We start from the raw sequence: 5494 nt of genomic DNA, 5'->3' as shown, positions 1-5494 counted from the left end.
CGGCAGATTTACTATTCTGTCAACATTTTGCAAATGTCGGTATATTTATAGTTTTAACGACTTTTTTATCAAAAATGTTGGCAATATATATTTAATTTTTTTTTCTAAAAATAAAATACGCTAATTTCAATCTCGACATTCTTGGGATACCTGATTTGACGGTCAAATACCAAAATATTAAATATCAAAATATCAAATACTAAAGTATATCAAATACCAAAATATCAAATACCAACATATATCAAATACCAAAATATCATTCAAGTTCACATATTTCAAAAGTTCTTGGATTTACACGTTCAATACGTTTCAAAAGCTACATAAACCTAGGTAGAAGTTTCATGCATTTCAAAAGCTCTACATGACAAAACTTCATAGTAGCCAAATCCGAAGAACCTGAAAAATATAGTTTATGTAAGCACAAAGTACTTATAAGCCAAAATGATCACCACTTTATATATCTGTGAAAATAAAAGCTTGATGAAAACATAAAAATAGCTAAGAGAGAGAAATTCCGCACCCACCAATATAAAACATAAAACATAATTAATAAAAACAAGTTTTGCACCTACAAACATATAACATAAAACATAGCTAACAAAAATCACATTTCTCACCATAACCACAAACAAAATAAAATTAAATTAAAAATGATTAACCCTATAAAGATCCTCCCCTTAAAGACACAATAATTACAATGCTTAATAGAGGTTACAATAAGTACACAAACCCCCTCCCCTCAATGCCCCTCCCCTCCATGCCTGTAGCTTGCAGAGGCTACCATAGCTTTGTAGAGTGTTCACACCAAACAATCACAAGCTTTAGAAAAGATATATAAGACCATATAAAAGAAACCAAAACATAACACAAAACCAAAAATAGAAATCATAAGTACACAAACCATAAAATTGAATAGGAAAATGTCATTCTCAAACTCATGTAAGATTCTATAATTGATGGTACTAAGTAGGGGTGTTCAAAAAACCCGGTGACCCGAACAACTCGGACAACCCAACCCAAACTGTAAGGGTTGGGTTGGGTTGAAATTTGTAAGAACAGAAATTTCGGTTCGGTTTGCGAGTTCAATAACATTTTGGTCGGTTCAACCCGAACCGAACCAAACCCATTAAATTAAAAAAAAAAAAATATATATATATATATATATTATAATTTAGGGTTTGTTGATCTGCCGCCTCCCTCCCCTCTCCCCCTTTCTTGCCTCCTCCCTCCCCTCCCTTCGTCTCCCTCCCTTCCCCTTCTGTCTCCCCCTTCATCTCCCTCCCTTCCCCTTTTGTCTCCCTCTTCGTCTTCCTCCACACCGTCCCCACTTTCTACACCCATAACCTCAAAATTGTTGCAACCTCAGATTTACCATCCAGAAAGCGCTCCCACGAACATAAACTTCCTTTGTGCATCTAATAATGGTTCGATATTGGTGCCGCTGTCTAATTCAAATTGGGGCTGTTCAATTGGTCGTCGGAGATAGAAACGACAGTATATACATTTTCATCTATCCGTCGCTCTCAATTTTTCTTCATCTCACTTTCTCTTACCCCTATCAACCCGGCGATCCAACCCGACCCAACCCGAAAATTTTGGGTTGGGTTGGCTACTATGTTTGGTTCCATCGGTTCCTGATCTAACCAACCTGAAAATTCGGGTTGGTCCAAAAATCTTTCCAAATCCGACCCAACCCAACCCGTGAACAGCTCTAATACTAAGAGAATAAGAATCATTCATTTCATTCTATTTTTCGATAATATCATGAATGCAACCTCTTCATTGCTGCCTTCAATTTTTTCTACACACAATGATAGTGACAAATGAACTGACAGAGAACTTTCAAATAATTTTTTTGTTCTAACACCCTATTACTCAACAACCATCTCTCTCAAACTACAAGTCTTATAATTTTCCTAAAACATCCTTCCATCTATGTTACCTCTCTCTTTCTCTCCATACTTCTGTCTCTATTTATCTCTTTTATCATATTGGTCTTCCCCATAAGCTTTATCGGGCGGTAGTGTCTATGACCATAAGGGGGTTGGGGTTGCTGTTGATCGGAGAGGAACTGAAGCAATGGAATATAAGGGATATTTTATAACTTTATATACGGACGATGAATTGGAGGACAGTAAATAATTGGCAGAATATTTTTAGCTTGTTATAATTAATACTGTTAAACATTTCTATCCATAAGCTACGAGTGACATCAAGTGAATTTGTTCCTTTACCAAGAGATTTTCAATGATAGTAACTACGTAGATTTTCTGCTTCCATTTTTGTTTCTGCTGTCTTTCCTCCCTTTCTTATTCTAGTGATGTGTAGAGAGGTTGAGCTACTCTGCTTTATGTTGAGTTCCGTGTTAATAATCTTTTGATGAACATTTATTGTTGACTTGTAGAAAAGTCAGGCACAAGAATGTTGTACAGTTTATAAGTGCATGTACCAAGCCCCGAAGTATGTGCATTGTAACAAGTGAATCAAGCAAAGAGTTCATTATTATCTATTATAACCCTATTGGACAAAATAAACGAATACACATTATCTCTTTCGATTAATTTGGAAGTCATTTTTCTATTTCTTTAATTCAGAATTTATGTCTGCCAATAGTGTCTATGGTCATAGTACCCTTGAAAACTATTTCTTTTTTTTCTAATATATATCAGTTTCCTATTGTAGAGACTAGGGTTGGCGGCCACGGCGACGGCGACGGCGGTAGTAGTGAATTGAGTTGGATAGCAATGAAAAACAAAAACCCTACGGAACAACCTTAATGGCACAAAACCCGAATGGGCAAGAAACCTAGAGCTCTGATACCGTGTTTTCGGCCCATTAGGGTTTTGATGCCCATTAGGGTTTTGTGCCCATTAGGGTAGTGTTTTGTGCCCATTAGGGTTTTGATGCCCATTAGGGTTTTGTGCCCATTAGGGTTTTGTCCCTTAGGGTTTTTGATTTTCATTGCTATCAAACTCAACTCACTACTACCGCCGACCGCCGCCGTCGACCATCGCCGACCGTTGTTTGCTGATTTGCCAGCGCTGCTGTTTTCCGATTGCTATTCGTTGGTTTCGTCTCGCCGCCAATCGCCGTCGCCGTGTGCTTTCGTCACCACCAGTCGCCACCCGTCGCCTTTGCCCCTCTGGTTGTTCGTGGGGTAGCACTTGGGGTTTCTGGTTTCAGAAAACACCTAATCCAGTTTGGTTCCAATCGTTTGATTCATCTATTTTGTTTGGTTCGGGTGGTTTGGTCTGGTTCTGTCGTTTTGTTCAAATAAGTTCGTTTGTTTGTTATGGCTGAGAAGAAATCAATCGTAACTTCCGAGGTGATTCCAATGATATCAAAAATCACAGAACACAAGTTGAATGGAGCACGAATAGATTATTTGTCTAACAAGTTGGGCATGATTAACATATATGCACGAACTTGAGGGGGAGTGTTAGAGTATATATTATTAATTTTATATTCTTATAGGATTAGGTCAACCTTGTATATTTATCTATATATATAGACTTTTTAATAAAGAGAATACATTACATTGGATTCTCTCCAACCTTAGCCTCTGCACCTATAAAGGAAAGTCATTCTAAAATTTATAAAATCTCAGGACATGAAGGGCCCTTTTGCTTTTAGTTATGCTTTTTGGGAAATTGTTTAGTGAAAGTATAATTCTTAATTAATGTCTAAATATTAAATTAGTTTTTGATCTTGAGCGTCATTCATATAGCATTAACTTTAGAATCAATTAATTTCATATATTCCTTATTGGGATATGTTCAACAGAAGTCTTGTCTGCTTCCATCATGGCTTTATTTCATACTGTTTGTCTTGCATTGCAGGCAAATACATTTCAGTTACGTCAGTAAACACAAAATATCAGAATGACAATAACCTCCTAATGTGATCTCTTAACAAAACCAACCACTGACTAACATGAATTCCCAACTCCCAATTTCAAATAATGATCACTAACTAACGGAATCCAAATTCAGGAATTCGTACAATAATGAATTCCAATTCACTAATTTCAATTGGGGAATTCAATCACCAATTTCCAGTAGAAATTTCAGTAAGCACCATCTATCTATGATTTAAATCCGAATACAATTTACCATTTCGATGCATAAAAAAAAAAAGTACACTGATGTGCTAGGGTTAACACCACTTCCAATTCACAAATGCACAATAGAATAGCCAAGCAGAAGAAATACAGAAGAAAAGTTTCAATGCCGAATCCCAAAACTCACATCTTTCACCACCAAAATCGACATTTACACATAACTTCTAACTTCAACATGGAAATTGAGAAACCAGTGAAGCAAACATTTTGAAGAATTATAAGAAAATTATAAGAGATTGGAAAGAGCAGAGTGTTTGGCATACCTTGGAAGAAGGAAAAGAAATTGGAAGAGGCTGAGGACGGTGAGCAACGTTGCAGAGACTCCGAGACCTCCAGAAACGATGCGGCGGCGGCGGCAGTGGTTTCAGCGGAATGCGGCGACGGCGGCGACTTGGTGGGGAGCGACCACAGTGGGATGAAGGAAGAGAGGGAAAAATCGAGAGGTGGAGGGGATGTTTAAACAAAATAAGATTGTGCTGAAAACTTATTTTTCTATTATACAAAAATTATATTATTTTTCTATTATATATTTTTTAAAAATTAGGCTTGTTTTCTAAAAAAATCTTTTTTATGTTTTTCACTTTTCTTTCAAATACATTTGCATTTTTAGCCAAATTTTAGAAATAAAAATAAGTTTTTAGAAATTACTTTTTTTCATTTTTTTAATTTAGTTTTGATTTAAAAAATATTATTGAAAATTTATTAACAAAGACAAAAAGTAATAGTTATAAGATTAATTTTAAGAAAGTGTAAATAAAAAATAAAATAGTTATCAAACAAATTATTAATAATATAACAATCTTTTTATGGTTTCACACCATCGTAAACCTTACGTTTTCTATTTATAAAAAAAAGAATTAATTAATAAATTGGTACACTAAAAAAAATAAATCTTAAACAATTAAAAAATGCTAATAGATTACCGATCAAACCAAGAGTAAGTCTTATTATAATAAGTATTCACAAATTTGATGGATGTGACTGCTATTTTCAAAGTTTTGTTTTTAAAAATATTACTATTTTCAAAACTAATTTTTAAAATATTTTTTCAAATTTATTTTAAAAATAATACCCCAATGTTTTTGTAAAAGCGTGGGAAGAAGGGATCTTTGAGACAGTTTTAAAATAATGTAGTTTTAAAAATAAATTACAAAAATAATGTTAGTTTAAAAATAACTACCAAATAAATGTAATTTAAATAAATAAAATCAAATATAGGTTAGGTTTTCAAAACTATTGACAAAAATAGGTTAGGTCAAAATAAAAGTCAAAACTCGCGTACAATGTCTGCGATTTCCGTGCAAACGTGTATATTTGACGTGGCAGGTGATTAGGTGGAAGTCGCGTAATTTATATATTGTTATTTTATTAGTA

The 5494-nt window shown here is 34.5% G+C and overlaps 1 long non-coding RNA gene across 1 annotated transcript; it reads right to left on the bottom strand.

Moving 5' to 3' along the window:
• Positions 1-214: 214 nt before the first annotated feature.
• Positions 215-4572, bottom strand: LOC148208733 (uncharacterized). The gene is made up of 2 exons (XR_015787428.1): positions 4384-4572; positions 215-396 (listed from the first exon to the last, which is right to left on the bottom strand). It is a non-coding gene; the product is annotated as an uncharacterized LOC148208733 (long non-coding RNA).
• Between the last annotated feature and the right edge of the window lie 922 nt (positions 4573-5494).

This window comes from Momordica charantia (assembly GCF_013281855.1).
Source record: "Momordica charantia cultivar OHB3-1 chromosome 10 unlocalized genomic scaffold, Mcharantia_2.0 BLBB01000010.1, whole genome shotgun sequence".
Taxonomy (NCBI): domain Eukaryota; kingdom Viridiplantae; phylum Streptophyta; class Magnoliopsida; order Cucurbitales; family Cucurbitaceae; genus Momordica; species Momordica charantia.
This window is presented reverse-complemented; position numbering and strand designations above follow the sequence as displayed.